This window comes from Arachis hypogaea, chromosome 10, assembly GCF_003086295.3.
Source record: "Arachis hypogaea cultivar Tifrunner chromosome 10, arahy.Tifrunner.gnm2.J5K5, whole genome shotgun sequence".
NCBI lineage: Eukaryota > Viridiplantae > Streptophyta > Magnoliopsida > Fabales > Fabaceae > Arachis > Arachis hypogaea.
The window spans coordinates 50,952,111-50,974,672 of record NC_092045.1 but is presented as its reverse complement, the minus strand read 5'-3'; positions in this window follow the sequence as shown (position 1 = coordinate 50,974,672).

Genomic DNA, 22,562 nt, shown 5'->3' with positions numbered 1-22,562 from the left:
AAAAAGTCAACTGTCTAGGTGTAGCATTATTCGGTGAATAAAGAAATAAAAAAATATTTTTAAAAAAATAAAAAATATTTTTAAAAAATTAAAAGTTTAAAAAAACTAAATTTTGTATTTTTGAATTTTTAAATTATATTATTAAATGTATTATATTTAAATAATAAAAATAAAATAAAATCTAGCAATATCTAATAAACAACAGATCTGTGAACAAGTGCAGAATAAAAAAATCAACTGTCTGGGTGTAGCATTATCCGGTGAATAAAAAGTAAAAAATATTTTTAAAAAAATTAAAAAAATTTTAAAAAACTAATTTTTTTAACTTTTAAATTATATTATTAAATGTTTTACATTTAAATAATAAAAAAATAAAGTCCAGCAATATCTAGTAAACAACTGATCTATAAATTTATTATTTTTTTAATTTTTAAACTAAAAAATATTTTTTTTCTAATTGTAAAAAAATAAATAATTCTAAAAATATCCAACAATAAAAAATTCAAATTTTAAATTTTTAAATTATTTTATTCTTAATTTGTGAACAAGTGCAGCAAAAAACAGTCAACTGTCTGCTTGTAGCATTATCCGGTGAATAAAAAAATAAAAAATATCTTTAAGAAAATTAAAAATTTTAAAAAACTAAATTTTTTATCTTTTAATTTTTAAATTATATTATTTAATATTTTTTACTTAAATAATAAAAAAATAAAGTCCAACAATATCTAGTAAACAACAGATTTGTAAATTTATTATTTTTTATAATTTTTAAACTAAAAAAATATTTTTTTCTAATTGTAAAAAAGAAAAAATTATAAAAAAATCCAAAAAATAAAAAAAATTAAAATTTAAAATTTTTTAAATTAATTTATTCTTAATTTGTGAACAAGTGCAGCAAAAAAAGTCAACTGTCTAGTGTAGCATTATCCGGTGAATAAAAAAATAAAAAATATTTTTAAAATAATTAAAAATTTTTAAAAACTAAATTTTGTATTTTTGAATTTTTAAATTATATTATTAAATGTATTATATTTAAATAATAAAAATAAAATAAAATCTAGCAATATCTAATAAACAACAGATCCGTGAACAAGTGTAGCGAAAAAAAGTCAACTGTATGGGTGTAGCATTATCCGGTGAATAAAAAATAAAAAATATTTTTAAAAAAATTAAAAAAATTTTAAAAACTATTTTTTTTGAACTTTTAAATTATATTATTAAATGTTTTACATTTAAATAATAAAAAAATAAAGTCCAGCAATATCTAATAAACAACAGATCTATAAATTTATTATTTTTTAATTTTTAAACTAAAAATATTTTTTTCTAATTGTAAAAAAATAAATAATTCTAAAAATATCCAAAAATAAAAAATTCAAATTTTAAATTTTTTAAATTAATTTATTCTTAATTTGTGAACAAGTGCAGCAAAAAAAGCAACTGTCTGCGTGTAGCATTATCCGGTGAATAAAAAAATAAAAAATATTTTTAAGAAAATTAAAAATTTTAAAAAACTAAATTTTTTATCTTTGAATTTTTAAATTATATTATTTAATATTTTTTATTTAAATAATAAAAAAATAAAGTTCAGCAATATCTAGTAAACAACAGATCTGTAAATTTATTATTTTCTTAATTTTTAAACTAAAAAATATTTTTTTCTAATTGTAAAAAATAAAAAATTCTAAAAAAATCCAAAAAATAAAAAATTTAAAATTTAAAATTTTTTAAATTAATTTATTCTTAATTTGTGAACAAGTGCAGCAAAAAAAGTCAACTGTCTAGTGTAGCATTATCCGGTGAATAAAAAAATAAAAAATATTTTAAAAAAATAAAAATTTTAAAAAACTAAATTTTTTATTTCTGAATTTTTAAATTATATTATTAAATAATTTTTATTTAAATAATCATCAAAAAAATAAAGTCCAGCAATATCTAGTAAATAACAGATCTGTAAATTTATTATTTTATTTAAATTTTTAAACTAAAAAATATTTTTTTCTAATTGTAAAAGAAATTTATTCTTAATTTGTGAACAAGTGGAGCAAAAAAAAAGTCAACTGTTTGGGTGTAGAATTATCTGGTGAATAAAAAATTAAAAAATATTTTTAAAAAAATTAAAAATTTTAAAAAAATAAATTTCTTATTTTTGAATTTTTAAATTATTTTATTAAATGTTTTTTTATTTAAATAATAAAAAAATAAAGTACAGCAATATCTAGTAAACAACAGATTTGTAAATTTATTATTATTTTTTAATTTTAGACTAAAAAATTTATTTTTCCAATTATAAAAAAGAATTCCAAAAATATCCAAAAAAATAAAAAATTAAAATTTTAAATTTTTTAAATTAATTTATTCTTAATTTCTGAACAAGTGCAACAACGAAAGGTCAACTGTTTCGGTGTAGCATTATCCGGAGAATAAAAAATAAAAAATATTTTTAAAAAAATTAAAAATTTTAAAAAACTAAATTTTTATTTTTGAATTTTTAAATGACATTATTAAATATTTTTTATTTAAATAATAAAAAATAAAGTCCAACAATATCTAGTATAAAATAGATCTGTAAATTTATTTTTTTAATATTTAAACTAAAAAAAAAATATTTTTTTCTAATTGTAAAAAAATAAAAAATTCAAAAAATATCCAAAAATAAAAAAATTAAAATTTTAAATTTTTTAAATTAATTTTTTTCTTAATTTGTGTACAAGTGCAGCAAAAAAAGTCAACTGTCTAGGTGTAGTATTATCGGTGAATAAAAAATTAAAAAATATTTTTAAAAAAATTATAAATTTTAAAAAACTAAATTTCTTATTTTTTAATTTTTAAATTATATTATTAAATTTTTTATTTAAATAATAAAAAAAGTCCAGCAATATCTAGTAACCAACAGATCTGTAAATTTATTATTTTTTTTTAATTTTAGACTAAAAAAATTTATTTTTCCAGTTGTAAAAAAAAAGAATTCCAAAAATATCCAAAAAAATAAAAAATTTTAATTTTAATTTTTTTAAATTGATTTATTCTTAATTTGTGAACAAGTGCAGCAAAAAAAATTTAACATTATCCGGAGAATAAAAAATGAAAAATATTTTTAAAAAAATTAAAAATTTTAAAAAACTAAATTTTTTATTTTTTAATTTTTAAATTATATTATTAAATGTTTTTTATTTAAATAATAAAAAAAAGTCTAGCAATATCTAGTAAATAACAGATTGGTAAATTCATTATTTTTTTAAATTTTAGACTAAAAAATTTTTTTCCAGTTGTATGATGAGTAAATTTTGGTGGAGACAAGAATCTCTCCCAAAACAACACCAATCTAACCGGCAAGTGCACCGGGTCGCATCAAGTAATAAAAACTCACGGGAGTGAGGTCGATCCCACAGGGATTGAAGGATTGAGCAATTTTAGTTTAGTGGTTGATTTAGTCAAGCGAATCAAGATTTGGTTGATTGATCGGTGATTTGCAGAATTTAAATTGCATTGAAAGTAAAGAGAATAAGAAATAAACTGCTGAATCTTAAAGAACAAGAAATTAAATGGCAGAAACTTAAAGAGCAAGAAATGTAAATTGCAAGAATCTTAAATGACAAGAAATGTAAATGGCTTGAAATGTAAAGGGGATTGGGACTTGGATTTGCAGAAATTTAACAAAGAGAAATTAAATTGCATCAAACAGAAGAGTAAATGGGAATTGGGATTGAATCGGATTCAAACAGAAAAATAAAATGAACAATTAAAGCAAGAATCAGAGAATTGAAATGGTAAAATGAGATCTCAGGACCCAGAGACTAGAAAACCAAGTCTAGATCTCAATACCTTCCTAGATCCAACAAGAACAATAGCAAGGGAATTGTAAATTGCAAAGAAAAGTAGATGAGAAGCAAGTAACCGAAATGGAAATTCAATTGCAGTGAAAATAAACAGAGAGATCCAAGATTGAGATTGAAACAGAATTTCTTCAATTCTCCAACCCAAGATCCAAGACAAGTGTAATTGAAATTGAAAGCAATTAAACTAAGAAAATAAAGATCACTCAAGCTCCCAAAACCAAGAAGAAAACTCTCTAAAAACTAAAAAAGGGAAGCTCCCAGAATAACTTGAATTCTGGCCTATTTATACACTTTCTTCAAATGATCTTCAAGCCTTGAGTTGGGCCTTTGCTCTTGGTGGATTTGGGTTGAAAGAGGCCTTGGTTGATTGCTCTTGGAGTTTGGAGAGGAACCCAAGTGAACCAATTGAACCGGATTTGAGTTTTGCAAAGTTGGATTAAAAGTTTGACTCAAAGTTAGGGGTCTAACTTTGAGGCTAACTTTTCATATCAGCAAACCCATTTTACTGATGCCAACGTTGGCCTCCAAGTTAGGGGGCTAACTTGAGCGCCAACGTTGGCCCTTCCTCATGCACAAATGGCGCCAACGTTAGCCTCCAAGTTAGGGGGCTAACATTGGCGCAAACGTTGGCTAGCCTCCCTTAAGTTTTCGTGCGCCAAAGAGGAGTTCTCATGCCAACGTTAGCCTCCAAGTTAGGGGGCTAACGTTGGCGCAAACATTGGGTGCCTGGGGAGTTAGCATTCATGTGCCAACGTTAGCCTCCAAGTTAGGGGGCTAACGTTGGCGCAAACGTTGAGTGCCCAGGGAAGAAATTTGCCACCTCTAACGTTAGCCCTCAAGTTAGGGGTCTAACTTTGAGGCTAACTTTTCACCCAAAGTTTGTGCTGAAGTTTGGGGGCTAACTTTAAGTCCAACTTTTTGCTTCTTGGTTCAATTTCATTTGTTCCATTGTCCTCTCTTAGCTTCTAGCCATTCCCTCTTACTTCACCCCTTTTCCAAGCTTTCTTCACCTATCATAAATCAACCAAACACATCAAAGCTATGCTCAAAATCATGAGATGTTCATTCTATCCTAATATGCACCAATTATGGCATCAAACCTCATGAAATTGCATTAATTTATCTATGGTTGATTCAATCAAAGGAAGCATGAAAATCTACCTAAATTAGCTTGCTTAAGCCTCAAGAAAGTGCATAATTCAATTAAAAACAAAAGAAAGAAACTAGTAAAACTAGGCTAAGATGACTTGTCATCACAACACCAAACTTAAAGCTTGCTTGTCCCCAAGCAAGAAAAGAATTATGCTCAGAGATTCTTTCAATTAAGATGGATTGAGGAACATTTGTAAAGCACAGTGAGTGAAGTGATCAAGTAACAGTGGGATGAACTCTAAATCATATGCTCTTGCAAGGGCTTCAGTGCTCACTAGTCCTCACATATTGGGAGTCGTAGGTCTTAGGATATTCATCCAAATGGTATCATGGAGATCTCTTTATATGTAATCACCTTGAAGCAGCTTATAATTTCTTTGCTTTGGCCTCGACTCTAAGTATCATGTCTCAAAGCGGCTTTTTAAATAAGCTTTCAATCAATACTCCTAAACCAGTTGGTTTTAAGGTATTAGGTGTTAAAGCACCCCTCAGGATTTACTTGCTCAAGCCTCTTTCTTTGACACACTTCAACCACAAGCATTTACTAGGATAACAACTCTTTGAGTTTTTGTTTCTTCCTTTCTTTTTCTGCCTAGTAATTGATGCTCAGAGCCTTGGGCCATGTTCTTTTTGTTTTTGTATTTTCTTTACTTTATTTTTGTTTTGCTTGCTGCTTCTTGGATCAATAGATTTTTGAGAATCTCTACAATACTTCTTTGAACTTCATGTCCTGCCTATGAGCTCCCATGCAAGTTTTCACAAGCATGCAACCTCAATACATGATCATACAACTAGAACCACCACTTCTCCTAACCTTTTGCTTGCCTCAGAAATTGATTTATTCCTCAATCCTTCTTTTCAAAGAACTTTCATGTGATGCATTCTTGCAAATTGAGTGCAAACATGTTTTGAAGATAAGAATGTTGTGAATGATCAGCCATCTTTCTTATTGAATTATAAAGGAAGATTATGCTATGCAGGCAGGCAGGAAAAAAAAGAAAAACTATATGATGCAGACAAACAGGGCAAATAAGGATACAATCCAACTTTCAATCACAACAACATTTGATGTAAAATAATCACTTAACAATACAACCTGTTGGAGTTCACTTGCTTTCCTTCTTCTCATCATTATCAAATCTGACTTTCATGTTCATCTTTCACCTCTTTGGTTGATGATGCTAAAAATCTCCAAAAATTTGTATGATATTCTGCAGTGATATTGAAAGTTGCTTGTTCCCCAAGCACTTAGTAACAGTGGTTAGTCTGCATGATTTATTTGTGGGCTTTTTGAACTTACTTTGGTGTGAGAACACCAAACTTAGTACCTTGCCCAAGGTTTTCATTAACCATGTGTGAATTTCTTTTTCTTGTCTTTCTCAAAAGTCATAAGGTTGAAAACTAGAAAACACCAAAATAGTTAACTAATTCATCCAGTATGCTTGAAGCCCATGTTATGCATAAGGTGAGAATGTGTGTTATAATGGGATTTTGGTGGAACACCAAACTTAGAATTTTTCATTCTCCCTTAGATTGTTTATGTGTGTAACACCAAACTTAGCTTCTTGCAATCTAGATAAAGCTAGTTAACCCTTTTATTGAAATAGATATAAAAAGAGAACTACCTCAGGTTGGGTTGCCTCCCAACAAGCGCTCTTTTATTGTCATTAGCTTGACATTGAGGCTCTCTTTTATGGTGGTTGGTGCTTGTAGGGCCTCAATTTGTCTCCCCTGACTGTGATCCTCTTCTTTGTTTTCTGGTGTTCAATCTCAGCGTGCTCTAATGAGAGTATGTTGCTGACAGTGTAGTAGTCCTCAGTTTGTTGGTTTGCAGCCAGCTGTTGATATATCAGTTGCACCTTGTCACCTTTGGACAGCCCCTCTGTTGGGATCTTCCTGTTCTTCCAACCCCTTTTCATCTTGTTTCTGCATTTCATCTTTCCTTTTATTGATCTTTCTTTTCTGGCCTTGGGTTTCACTTGGGGATTCTTCTTCTCAGTGGCTAATACTCCAATGTCTTCTTGGGCTCCTTCATCAATCTGTACAGCTCTTATCTTTGGGATGTGGCCTTGACTCTTCTTGTCATCTTCCTTCAACTGTGATTCTCCCTTGTCAATTTTCAGATAGTCTTTTTTCTCCTTGCTACATTGTGCCTCTGGTAATACCTTCAGAGTGACACTCTGATCATGCATCCTGAGGGTTAATTCCCCTTCCTCTATGTCTATGATAGCTCTAGCAGTAGCCAAGAATGGCCTTCCCAATATAACAGAGTCACCATCATCCTCGTTTGAATCCAGAACCACAAAATCAGCAGGGTATATAAAGCTGTCCACCTTGACTAACAGATTTTCAATTACACCCCTGGGGTGTACCATTGACTTATCTACCAACTCCAGAGACATTTGTACTGGTTTGACTTCCTCTATATGCAGCTTTTTCACCAGGGAGGATGGTATCAAATTAATACTTACTCCAAGATCGCACATTGCTTTAGTGACGGTCATTTCCCCAATGGTGCAAGGTAACAAGAAACTCCCTGGGTCCTCAAGCTTGGGAGGCAGCCCTTTTTGAATCAAGATTCTGCATTCCTCAGTGAGTGATACGATTTCCTTCTCATCCCAACTTCTTTTCTTATTGATAAGGTCCTTCAAGAACTTGGCATACAAAGGCATTTGCTCAAGTGCTTCAGCTAGAGGGATATTGATTTCCAGCTTCTTGAAGGTTTCAAGGAATTTGTGGAAATGTTGGTCCTTAACCTCTTTGTTGAATCTCTGAGGATATGGCAGTGGAGGTGTGATGCTCTTTCCTATTTGCTGCTGTCCCTGAGTCATTTCCCTTGAGCTATGTGGCTGGTTGTCCTGTTCTTTGAGTTTCTCAGTGCTTTTGGTTGGCACCACAACTTGCTCCTTAGCTTGATCTGCTTTTGTTTGCTTCTCATCCTCTGTTGGTTCTTTGATGCTCTCTTTTTGTTTCTTTGTAGTGTCATTGTTGCTCATCAATATTCTCCCACTCCTTAATTGTATTGCCTTGCATTCCTCCTTGGGATTTGGGATTGTGTCGCTAGGCAGTGAGCTTGAAGGTCTCTCAACAGAAATTTGCTTGGAGATTTGCCCGATCTGCCTTTCTAGGCTCTTTATGGAGGCCTCATGGTTTTTGTTTGTTATTTCCTGGAGTTTCATCATTTTTTCTATCATGGTTTCCAAGTTGGTGAGTCTTTGGGGTTCAGGTGGTGCTTGTGGTGGGTTATGAGCTGTGGTTGGTGGATGATAGGCATTTTGGTTGGTGGGTTGGTACTGGTTGAGATTGGGGTAATTGTTTTGAGGTTTTCTATAGGTATTTTGGTTTGTTTGCTGCTGGTTGAAATTTTGATTGTGTCTTGGGTTGTTTTGGTTTGAGTTCCTCTGCCATGGTTGTTGGTTTTGGTTGTGAGTGTCTCCCCATCTGAGGTTGGGGTGATTCTTCCATGAGGGGTTGTATGTATCACCATAGACTTCATTTGGATTAGAATGCATGTACTGGACTTGTTCTTGCTGTTGCTCTTCTTGAACTTCTTCATTTTGTCCTCATGTGGCTGATGGTTGGTTGGTGTTGACTGCTGCAACTTGGAGGCTGTCAATCCGCTTGGTCATTTGCTCAAATTGTTGTTGAATTTGTTGCTGCATTAATTTGTTTTGAGCCAGGATTGAATCCACTCCTTCTAGCTCCATTACTCCTCTTCTTTGTGATGGTTGGCGGTTTCTTTGATGAGCAAAGAAATATTGGTTGTTGGCCACCATATCAATAAGTTCTTGAGCCTCCTCTGCAGTTTTCATGAGTTGCAAGGAACCTCCAGCTGAGTGATCCAAAGATTCCTGGGACTTCAGTGTTAAGCCTTCATAGAAGTTTTGCAGCTTCTCCCATTCATTAAACATGTTAGAAGGACATTTTCTGACTAGAGCCTTGTACCTCTCCCATGCCTCATAGATGGGTTCAGTCTCCATTTGAGTGAATGTTTGTACCTCGGCCTTCAACCTTATAACCCTCTGTGGTGGATAAAACTTGGCAAGGAACTTGGTTACCAAATCATCCCAATTGTTGATGTTGTCTCTTGGAAATGATTCCAACCATTGAGTGGCCTTGTCCCTGAGAGAGAATGGGAATAGCATCAGTTTGTAACTGTTAGGAGGCACACCATTAGTTTTGACAGTGTTGCATATCCTCAAGAAGGTGGATAAATGTTGGTGTGGGTCTTCAAGTGATCCTCCACCAAAAGAGCAATTGTTCTGAACTAAAGTGATGAGTTGTGGCTTAAGTTCAAAATTGTTTGCATTGACATTTGGAGCCAAGATGCTGCTTCCACAATGTCTAGGATTGGCAAAGGTATAGGAAGCCAAAACTCTCCTCTGGGGTGGGTTATCATTGTTGTTGTCTGCTCCACCAGGTGGATTAGTTGAATGTTCCTCCATATCTTGAAATTCTTCGTCTGATTCCTCTTCTCCAACAATATTCTTCCCTCTTTCAGCTCTCCTTAACCTCCTGAGAATTCTTTCATCTTGCTCATGAAAATTCAGTGTGTTTCTTCTTGTACCTGACATACAAGCATAACATGAGAAATGCACAGACCAGTGATACTTCAATTTACTGCTAAATTGAAGTTTTAGTTAGTTTGAGCAAAAAATCAAACAGTTAGTGGGTTAATCAAAAATAAAGAGAAAGTGCTTGATCTAAATTACCACCTCACTTAATCATTGTCAATCTAATCAATCCCCGGCAACGGCACCAAAAACTTGATGAGTAAATTTTGGTGGAGACAAGAATCTCTCCCAAAACAACACCAATCTAACCGGTAAGTGCACCGGGTCGCATCAAGTAATAAAAACTCACGGGAGTGAGGTCGATCCCACAGGGATTGAAGGATTGAGCAATTTTAGTTTAGTGGTTGATTTAGTCAAGCGAATCAAGATTTGGTTGATTGATTGGTGATTTGCAGAATTTAAATTGCATTGAAAGTAAAGAGAATAAGAAATAAACTGCTGAATCTTAAAGAACAAGAAATTAAATGGCAGAAACTTAAAGAGCAAGAAATGTAAATTGCAAGAATCTTAAATGACAAGAAATGTAAATGGCTTGAAATGTAAAGGGGATTGGGACTTGGATTTGCAGAAATTTAACAAAGAGAAATTAAATTGCATCAAACAGAAGAGTAAATGGGAATTGGGATTGAATCGGATTCAAACAGAAAAATAAAATGAACAATTAAAGCAAGAATCAGAGAATTGAAATGGTAAAATGAGATCTCAGGACCCAGAGACTAGAAAACCAAGTCTAGATCTCAATGCCTTCCTAGATCCAACAAGAACAATAGCAAGGGAATTGTAAATTGCAAAGAAAAGTAGATGAGAAGCAAGTAACCGAAATGGAAATTCAATTGCAGTGAACATAAACAGAGAGATCCAAGATTGAGATTGAAACAGAATTTCTTCAATTCTCCAACCCAAGATCCAAGACAAGTGTAATTGAAATTGAAAGCAATTAAACTAAGAAAATAAAGATCACTCAAGCTCTCAAAACCAAGAAGAAAACTCTCTAAAAACTAAAAAAGGGAAGCTCCCAGAATAACTTGAATTCTGGCCTATTTATACACTTTCTTCAAATGATCTTCAAGCCTTGAGTTGGGCCTTTGCTCTTGGTGGATTTGGGTTGAAAGAGGCCTTGGTTGATTGCTCTTGGAGTTTGGAGAGGAACCCAAGTGAACCAATTGAACCGGATTTGAGTTTTGCAAAGTTGGATTAAAAGTTTGACTCAAAGTTAGGGGTCTAACTTTGAGGCTAACTTTTCATATCAGCAAACCCATTTTACTGATGCCAACGTTGGCCTCCAAGTTAGGGGGCTAACTTGAGCGCCAACGTTGGCCCTTCCTCATGCACAAATGGCGCCAACGTTAGCCTCCAAGATAGGGGGCTAATGTTGGCGCAAACGTTGGCTAGCCTCCCTTAAGTTTTCGTGCGCCAAAGAGGAGTTCTCATGCCAACGTTAGCCTCCAAGTTAGGGGGCTAACGTTGGCGCAAATGTTGGGTGCCTGGGGAGTTAGCATTCATGTGCCAACGTTAGCCTCCAAGTTAGGGGGCTAACGTTGGCGCAAACGTTGAGTGCCCAGGGAAGAAATTTGCCACTTCTAACGTTAGCCCTCAAGTTAGGGGTCTAACTTTGAGGCTAACGTTTCACCCAAAGTTTGTGCTGAAGTTTGGGGGCTAACTTTAAGTCCAACTTTTTGCTTCTTGGTTCAATTTCACTTGTTCCATTGTCCTCTCTTAGCCTCTAGCCATTCCCTCTTACTTCACCCCTTTTCCAAGCTTTCTTCACCTATCATAAATCAACCAAACACATCAAAGCTATGCTCAAAATCATGAGATGTTCATTCTATCCTAATATGCACCAATTATGGCATCAAACCTCATGAAATTGCATTAATTTATCTATGGTTGATTCAATCAAAGGAAGCATGAAAATCTACCTAAATTAGCTTGCTTAAGCCTCAAGAAAGTGCATAATTCAATTAAAAACAAAAGAAAGAAACTAGTAAAACTAGGCTAAGATGACTTGTCATCACAACACCAAACTTAAAGCTTGCTTGTCCCCAAGCAAGAAAAGAATTATGCTCAGAGATTCTTTCAATTAAGATGGATTGAGGAACATTTGTAAAGCAATATCTAGTAAACAACAGATCTGTAAATTTATTATTTTTTTAATTTCTAAAATAAAAATTTTTTTTTCTAATTGTAAAAAAATAAAAAATTCCAAAAATATCCAAAAAAATTAAAATTTGAATTTTTTTAAATTAATTTATTCTTAATTTGTGAACACGTGCAGTAGAAAAAAGTCAATTATTTGTGTGTAGAATTATCTAGTGAATAAAAAATTAAAAAATATTTTCAAAAAAATTAAAAATTTTAAAAAACTAAATTTCTGATTTTTTTTATTTTTAAATTATATTTTTTAATTTTTTATTTAAATAATAAAAAAAGTCCAGCAATATCTAGTAAACAACAGATCTGTAAATTTATTATTATTTTTTAATTTTAGACCAAAAAAATTTATTTTTCTAGTTGTAAAAAAAAATTCCAAAAATAACCAAAAAATAAAAAATTAAAATTTTAAATTTTTTAAATTAATTTATTCTTAATTTGTGAACAAGTGTAGCAAAAAAAGGTCAACTGTTTCGTTGTAGCATTATCCGGTGAATAAAAAATAAAAATAATTTAAAAAAATTAAAAATTTTAAAAAACTAAATTTTTTATTTTTGAATTTTTAAATTACATTATTAAATGTTTTTTATTTAAATAATAAAAGAAAAGTCTAGCAATATCTAGTAAATAACAGATTTGTAAATTTATTATTTTTTTTAAATTTAAGACTAAAAAAATTTTTTTCCAGCTGTAAAAAAGTAAAGAATTCCAAAAATATCCAAAAAAAATTAAATTTTAAATTTTTTAAATTAATTTATTCTTAATTTGTGAACAAGTAAAGTCAACTGTCTAGGTGTAGTATTAACCGGTGAATAAAAAAATAAAAAATATTTTTAAAAAAATAAAAAAATTTTAAAAAACTAAATTTTTTATTTTTGAATTTTTAAATTATACTATTAAATATTTTTTATTTATATAATAAAAATATAAAGTCCATCAATATCCAGTAAATAACAGATCTGTAAATTTATTATTTTTTAATATTTAAACTAAAAAAATATTTTTTTCTGATTGTAAGAAAATAAAAAATTCCAAAAATATCCAAAAAATAAAAAAAATTAAATTTTAAATTTTTTAAATTAATTTATTCTTAATTTGTGAACAAGTGCAGCAAAAGAATGTCAATTGTCTAGGTGTAGTATTATCCAGTGAATAAAAAAATAAAAAATATTTTTAAAAAAATTAAAAATTTTAAAAAACTAAATTTTTTATTTTTGAATTTTTAAATTATATTATTAAATGTTTCTTATTTAACTAATAAAAAATAAAGTCCAGCAATATCTGGTAAACAAAAGATCTGTAAATTTATTATTTTTTTAATTTTTAAAATAAAAAAATATTTTTTTCTAATTTTAAAAAATAAAAAAATTCCAAAAATTTCCAACAAATAAAAAAATTAAAATTTTAAATTTTTAAATTAATTTATTCTTAATTTGTGAAAAAGTGCAGAAAAAAAGTCAACTGTCTAGGTGTAGCATTATCTGGTGAATAAAAAAATAAAAATATTTTTAAAAAAATTAAAAATTTTAAAAAACTAAATTTTTTATTTTTGAATTTTTAAATTATATTATTAAATGTTTCTTATTTAACTAATAAAAAATAAAGTCCAGCAATATCTGGTAAACAAAAGATCTGTAAATTTATTATTTTTTTAATTTTTAAAATAAAAAATATTTTTTTCTAATTTTAAAAAATAAAAAAATTCCAAAAATACCCAAAAAATAAAAAAATTAAAATTTTAAATTTTTAAATTAATTTATTCTTAATTTGTGAAAAAGTGCAGAAAAAGAAGTCAACTGTCTAGGTGTAGCATTATCTGGTGAATAAAAAAATAAAAATATTTTTTAAAAAAATTAAAAATTTTAAAAAACTAAATTTTTTATTTTTGAATTTTTAAATTATATTATTAAATGTTTTTTATTTAAATAATAAAAATAAAATAAAATCTACCAATATCTAATAAACAACAGATCTGTAAATTTATTATTTTTTTAAATTTTTAAATTAAAAAAATATCTTTTCTAATTGTAAAAATATTAAAAATTCCATATAATAAAAAATTAAAATATTAAATTTTTTAAATTAATTTATTCTTAATTTGTGAACAAGTCAACTATCTAGGTGTAGTATTAACCGGTGAATAAAAAAATAAAAAATATTTTTAAAAAATAAAAAATTTTAAAAAACTAAATTTTTTATTTTTGAATTTTTAAATTATATTATTAAATGTTTTTTTAAATAATAAAAAAATAAAGTCCAGCAATATCTAGTAAACAATAGATCTGTAAATATATTTTTTAATATTTAAACTAAGAAAAATATTTTTTTCTTATTTTAAAAAAATAAAAAATTCCAAAAATATCCAGAAATGAAAAAATTAAATTTTAAATTTTTTAAATTAATTTTTTTCTTAATTTGTGAACAAGTGCAGCAAAAAAGAAGTCAACTGTCTGGGTATAGCATTATCCGGTGAATAAAAAAATTAAAAATATTTTTAAAAAAATTAAAAATTTTAAAATAATAATTTTTTATTTTTGAATTTTTAAATTATTTTATTAAATGTTTTTTATTTAAATAATAAATAAATAAAGTCCAGCAATATCTAGTAAACAACATATCTGTAAATTTATTATTTTTTAATTTCTAAAATAAAAAAATATTTTTTTCTAATTGTAGAAAAATAAAAAATTCCAAAACTATCCAAAAAAATTAAAATTTGAAATTTTTTAAATTAATTTATTCTTAATTTGTGCACAAGTGCAGCAGAAAAAAGTCAATTGTTTGGGTGTAGAATTATCTGGTGAATAAAAAATTAAAAAATATTTTTAAAAAAATTAAAAATTTTAAAAAACTAAATTTCTTATTTTTGAATTTTTAAATTATATTATTAAATTTTTTTATTTAAATAATAAAAAAAGTCCAACAATATCTTGTAAACAACAGATCTGTAAATTTATTATTATTTTTTAATTTTAGACTAAAAAAATTATTTTTCTAGTGGTAAAAAAAAAGAATTCCAAAAATATCCAAAAAAATAAAAAATTAAAATTTTAAATTTTTTAAATTAATTTATTCTTAATTTGTGAACAAGTGCAGCAAAAAAAAGGTCAACTATTTCTGTGTAGCATTATCCGGTGAATAAAAAATAAAAAATATTTAAAAAAATTAAAAATTTTAAAAAACTAAATTTTTTATTTTTGAATTTTTAAATTAAATTATTAAATTTTTTTTATTTAAATAATAAAAGAAAAGTCTAGCAATATCTAATAAATAACAGATTTGTAAATTTATTTTTTTTTTAATTTTAGACTAAAAAAATTTTTTTCCAGCTGTAAAAAATTAAAGAATTCCAAAAATATACAAAAAAATAAAAAACTAAATTTTAAATATTTTAAATTAATTTATTCTTAATTTGTGAACAAGTCAACTATCTAGGTGTAGTATTAACCGGTGAATAAAAAAATAAAAAATATTTTTAAAAAAATAAAAAATTTTAAAAAAGTAAACTTTTTATTTTTGAATTTTTAAATTATATTATTAAATGTTTTTTATTTAAAAATAAAAAATAAAGTCCAGCAATATCTAGTAAACAATAGATCAGTAAATATATTTTTTTTAATATTTAAACAAAGAAAAATATTTTTTTCTTATTTTAAAAAAATAAAAAATTCCAAAAATATCCAATAAATAAAAAAATTAAATTTTAAATTTTTTAAATTAATTTTTTTCTTAATTTGTGAAAAAGTGCAGAAAAAAAGTCAACTGTCTAGGTGTAGCATTATCTGGTGAATAAAAAAATAAAAATATTTTTAAAAAAATAAAAAATTTTAAAAAACTAAATTTTTTATTTTTGAATTTTTAAAATATATTATTAAATGTTTTTTATTTAAATAATAAAAATAAAATAAAGTCTACCAATATCTAATAAACAACAGATCTGTAAATTTATTATTTTTTTAAATTTTTAAACTAAAAAAATATCTTTTTCTAATTGTAAAAATATTAAAAATTCCATATAATAAAAAATTAAAATATTAAATTTTTTAAATTAATTTATTCTTAATTTGTGAACAAGTCAACTATCAAGGTGTAGTATTAACCGGTGAATAAAAAAATAAAAAATATTTTTAAAAAATAAAAAATTTTAAAAAACTAAATTTTTTATTTTTGAATTTTTAAATTATATTATTAAATGTTTTTTTTAAATAATAAAAAAATAAAGTCCAGCAATATCTAGTAAACAATAGATCTGTAAATATATTTTTTTAATATTTAAACTAAGAAAAATATTTTTTTCTTATTTTAAAAAAATAAAAAATTCCAAAAATATCCAGAAATGAAAAAATTAAATTTTAAATTTTTTAAATTAATTTTTTTCTTAATTTGTGAACAAGTGCAGCAAGAAAGAAGTCAACTGTCTCGGTATAGCATTATCTGGTGAATAAAAAAATAAAAAATATTTTTAAAAAAATTAAAAATTTTAAAATAATAATTTTTTATTTTTGAATTTTTAAATTATTTTATTAAATGTTTTTTATTTAAATAATAAATAAATAAAGTCCAGCAATATCTAGTAAACAACATATCTGTAAATTTATTATTTTTTAATTTCTAAAATAAAAAAATATTTTTTTCTAATTGTAGAAAAATAAAAAATTCCAAAAATATCCAAAAAAATTAAAATTTGAAGTTTTTTAAATTAATTTATTCTTAATTTGTGCACAAGTGCAGCAGAAAAAAGTCAATTGTTTGGGTGTAGAATTATCTGGTGAATAAAAAATTAAAAAATATTTTTAAAAAAATTAAAAATTTTAAAAAACTAAATTTCTTATTTTTGAATTTTTAAATTATATTATTAAATTTTTTTATTTAAATAATAAAAAAGGTCCAACAATATCTAGTAAACAACAGATCTGTAAATTTATTATTATTTTTTAATTTTAGACTAAAAAAATTATTTTTCTAGTGGTAAAAAAAAAGAATTCCAAAAATATCCAAAAAAATAAAAAATTAAAATTTTAAATTTTTTAAATTAATTTATTCTTAATTTGTGAACAAGTGCAGCAAAAAAAAGGTCAACTGTTTCGGTGTAGCATTATCCGGTGAATAAAAAATAAAAAATATTTAAAAAAATTAAAAATTTTAAAAAACTAAATTTTTTATTTTTGAATTTTTAAATTAAATTATTAAATGTTTTTTATTTAAATAATAAAAGAAAAGTCTAGCAATATCTAATAAATAACAGATTTGTAAATTTATTTTTTTTAAAATTTTAGACTAAAAAAATTTTTTTCCTGCTGTAAAAAATTAAAGAATTCCAAAAATATCCAAAAAAATAAAAAATTAAATTTTAAATATTTTAAATTAATTTATTCTTAATTTGTGAACAAGTCAACTATCTAGCTGTAGTATTAACCGGTGAATAAAAAAATAAAAAATATTTTTAAAAAAATAAAAAATTTTAAAAAAGTAAACTTTTTATTTTTGAATTTTTAAATTATATTATTAAATGTTTTTTATTTAAAAATAAAAAATAAAGTCCAGCAATATCTAGTAAACAATAGATCAGTAAATATATTTTTTTTAATATTTAAACAAAGAAAAATATTTTTTTCTTATTTTAAAAAAATAAAAAATTCCAAAAATATCCAATAAATAAAAAAATTAAATTTTAAATTTTTTAAATTAATTTTTTTCTTAATTTGTGAAAAAGTGCAGAAAAAAAGTCAACTGTCTAGGTGTAGCATTATCTGGTGAATAAAAAAATAAAAATATTTTTAAAAAAATAAAAAATTTTAAAAAACTAAATTTTTTATTTTTGAATTTTTAAATTATATTATTAAATGTTTTTTATTTAAATAATAAAAATAAAATAAAGTCTACCAATATCTAATAAACAACAGATCTGTAAATTTATTATTTTTTTAAAGTTTTAAACTAAAAAAATATCTTTTTCTAATTGTAAAAATATTAAAAATTCCATATAATAAAAAATTAAAATATTAAATTTTTTAAATTAATTTATTCTTAATTTGTGAACAAGTCAACTATCAAGGTGTAGTATTAACCGGTGAATAAAAAAATAAAAAATATTTTTAAAAAATAAAAAATTTTAAAAAACTAAATTTTTTATTTTTGAATTTTTAAATTATATTATTAAATGTTTTTTTTAAATAATAAAAAAATAAAGTCCAGCAATATCTAGTAAACAATAGATCTGTAAATATATTTTTTTAATATTTAAACTAAGAAAAATATTTTTTTCTTATTTTAAAAAAATAAAAAATTCCAAAAATATCCAGAAATGAAAAAATTAAATTTTAAATTTTTTAAATTAATTTTTTTCTTAATTTGTGAACAAGTGCAGCAAAAAAGAAGTCAACTGTCTCGGTATAGCATTATCTGGTGAATAAAAAAATAAAAAATATTTTTAAAAAAATTAAAAATTTTAAAATAATAATTTTTTATTTTTGAATTTTTAAATTATTTTATTAAATGTTTTTTATTTAAATAATAAATAAATAAAGTCCAGCAATATCTAGTAAACAACATATCTGTAAATTTATTATTTTTTAATTTCTAAAATAAAAAAATATTTTTTTCTAATTGTAGAAAAATAAAAAATTCCAAAAATATCCAAAAAAATTAAAATTTGAAATTTTTTAAATTAATTTATTCTTAATTTGTGCACAAGTGCAGCAGAAAAAAGTCAATTGTTTGGGTGTAGAATTATCTGGTGAATAAAAAAATAAAAAATATTTTTAAAAAAATTAAAAATTTTAAAATAATAATTTTTTATTTTTTAATTCTTAAATTATTTTATTAAATGTTTTTTATTTAAATAATAAATAAATAAAGTCCAGCAATATCTAGTAAACAACATATTTGTAAATTTATTATTTTTTAATTTCTAAATTTAAAAAATATTTTTTTCTAATTGTAGAAAAATAAAAAATTCCAAAAATATCCAAAAAAATTAAAATTTGAAATTTTTTAAATTAATTTATTCTTAATTTGTGCACAAGTGCAGCAGAAAAAAGTCAATTGTTTGGGTGTAGAATTATCTGGTGAATAAAAAATTAAAAAATATTTTTAAAAAAATTAAAAATTTTAAAAAACTAAATTTCTTATTTTTGAATTTTTAAATTATATTATTAAATTTTTTTATTTAAATAATAAAAAAAGTCTAACAATATCTAGTAAACAACAGATCTGTAAATTTATTATTATTTTTTAATTTTAGACTAAAAAAATTATTTTTCTAGTGGTAAAAAAAAAGAATTCCAAAAATATCCAAAAAAATAAAAAATTAAAATTTTAAATTTTTTAAATTAATTTATTCTTAATTTGTGAACAAGTGCAGCAAAAAAAAGGTCAACTGTTTCGGTGTAGCATTATCCGGTGAATAAAAAATAAAAAATATTTAAAAAATTAAAAATTTTAAAAAACTAAATTTTTTATTTTTGAATTTTTAAATTACATTATTAAATGTTTTTTATTTAAATAATAAAAGAAAAGTCTAGCAATATCTAATAAATAACAAATTTGTAAATTTATTATTTTTTTTAAAATTTTAGACTAAAAAAATTTTTTTCCAGCTGTAAAAAAGTAAAGAATTCCAAAAATATCCAAAAAAATAAAAAATTAAATTTTAAATATTTTAAATTAATTTATTCTTAATTTGTGAACAAGTCAACTATCTAGGTGTAGTATTAACCGGTGAATAAAAAAATAAAAAATATTTTTAAAAAAATAAAAAATTTTAAAAAAGTAAACTTTTTATTTTTTAATTTTTAAATTATATTATTAAATGTTTTTTATTTAAAAATAAAAAATAAAGTCCAGCAATATCTAGTAAACAATAGATCTGTAAATATATTTTTTTTAATATTTAAACAAAGAAAAATATTTTTTTCTTATTTTAAAAAAATAAAAAATTCCAAAAATATCCAATAAATAAAAAAATTAAATTTTAAATTTTTTAAATTAATTTTTTTCTTAATTTGTGAAAAAGTGCAGAAAAAAAGTCAACTGTCTAGGTGTAGCATTATCTGGTGAATAAAAAAATAAAAATATTTTTAAAAAATAAAAAATTTTAAAAAACTAAATTTTTTATTTTTGAATTTTTAAATTATATTATTAAATGTTTTTTATTTAAATAATAAAAATAAAATAAAGTCTACCAATATCTAATAAACAACAGATCTGTAAATTTATTATTTTTTTAAATTTTTAAACTAAAAAAATATCTTTTTCTAATTGTAAAAATATTAAAAATTCCATATAATAAAAAATTAAAATATTAAATTTTTTAAATTAATTTATTCTTAATTTGTGAACAAGTCAACTATCTAGGTGTAGTATTAACCGGTGAATAAAAAATAAAAAATATTTTTAAAAAAATAAAAAATTTTAAAAAACTAAATTTTTTATTTTTGAATTTTTAAATTATATTATTAAATGTTTTTTTAAAAAATAAAAAAATAAAGTCCAGCAATATCTAGTAAACAATAGATCTGTAAATATATTTTTTTAATATTTAAACTAAGAAAAATATTTTTTTCTTATTTTAAAAAAATAAAAAATTCCAAAAATATCCGAAATGAAAAAATTAAATTTTAAATTTTTTAAATTAATTTTTTTCTTAATTTGTGAACAAGTGCAGCAAAAAAGAAGTCAACTGTCTCGGTATAGCATTATCCGGTGAATAAAAAAATAAAAAATATTTTTAAAAAAATTAAAAATTTTAAAATAATAATTTTTTATTTTAGAATTTTTAAATTATTTTATTAAATGTTTTTTATTTAAATAATAAATAAATAAAGTCCAGCAATATCTAGTAAACAACATATCTGTAAATTTATTATTTTTTAATTTTTAAAATAAATTTTTTTTTTCTAATTGTAGAAAAATAAAAAATTCCAAAAATATCCAAAAAAATTAAAATTTGAAATTTTTTAAATTAATTTATTCTTAATTTGTGCACAAGTGCAGCAGAAAAAAGTCAATTGTTTGGGTGTAGAATTATCTGGTGAATAAAAAATTAAAAAATATTTTTAAAAAATTAAAAATTTTAAAAAACTAAATTTCTTATTTCTGAATTTTTAAATTATATTATTAAATTTTTTCATTTAAATAATAAAAAAAGTCCAACAATATCTAGTAAACAACAGATCTGTAAATTTATTATTATTTTTTAATTTTAGACTAAAAAAATTATTTTTCTAGTGGTAAAAAAAATTCCAAAAATATCCAAAAAAATAAAAAATTAAAATTTTAAATTTTTTAAATTAATTTATTCTTAATTTGTGAACAAGTGCAGCAAAAAAAAGGTCAACTGTTTCGGTGTAGCATTATCCGGTGAATAAAAAATAAAAAATATTTAAAAAATTAAAAATTTTAAAAAACTTAATTTTTTATTTTTGAATATTTAAATTACATTATTAAATATTTTTTATTTAAATAATAAAAGAAAAGTCTAGCAATATCTAATAAATAACAGATTTGTAAATTTATTATTTTTTTTAAAATTTTAGACTAAAAAAATTTTTTTCCAGCTGTAAAAAAGTAAAGAATTCCAAAAATATCCAAAAAAATAAAAAATTAAATTTTAAATATTTTAAATTAATTTATTCTTAATTTGTGAACAAGTCAACTATCTAGGTGTAGTATTAACCGGTGAATAAAAAAATAAAAAATACTTTTAAAAAAATAAAAAATTTTAAAAAAGTAAACTTTTTATTTTTGAATTTTTAAATTATATTATTAAATGTTTTTTATTTAAAAATAAAAAATAAAGTCCAGCAATATCTAGTAAACAATAGATCTGTAAATATATTTTTTTTAATATTTAAACAAAGAAAAATATTTTTTTCTTATTTTAAAAAAATAAAAAAATTCCAAAAATATCCAATAAATAAAAAAATTAAATTTTAAATTTTTTAAATTAATTTTTTTCTTAATTTGTGAAAAAGTGCAGAAAAAAAGTTAACTGTCTAGGTGTAGCATTATCTGGTGAATAAAAAAATAAAAATATTTTTAAAAAAATAAAAAATTTTAAAAAACTAAATTTTTTATTTTTGAATTTTTAAATTATATTATTAAATATTTTTTATTTAAATAATAAAAATAAAATAAAGTCTACCAATATCTAATAAACAACAGATCTGTAAATTTATTATTTTTTTAAATTTTTAAACTAAAAAAATATCTTTTTATAATTGTAAAAATATTAAAAATTCCATATAATAAAAATTAAAATATTAAATTTTTTAAATTAATTTATTCTTAATTTGTGAACAAGTCAACTATCTAGGTGTAGTATTAACCGGTGAATAAAAAAATAAAAAATATTTTTAAAAAATAAAAAATTTTAAAAAACTAAATTTTTTATTTTTGAATTTTTAAATTATATTATTAAATGTTTTTTTTAAATAATAAAAAAAATAAAGTCCAGCAATATCTAGTAAACAATAGATCTGTAAATATATTTTTTTAATATTTAAACTAAGAAAAATATTTTTTTCTTATTTTAAAAAAATAAAAAATTCCAAAAATATCCAAAAAATAAAAAAATTAAATTTTAAATTTTTTAAATTAATTTTTTTCTTAATTTGTGAACAAGTGCAGCAAAAAAGAAGTCAACTGTCTAGGTATAGCATTATCCGGTGAATAAAAAAATAAAAAATATTTTTAAAAAAATTAAAAATTTTAAAATAATAATTTTTTATTTTTGAATTTTTAAATTATTTTATTAAATGTTTTTTATTTAAATATTAAATAAATAAAGTCCAGCAATATCTAGTAAACAACATATCTGTAAATTTATTATTTTTTAATTTCTAAA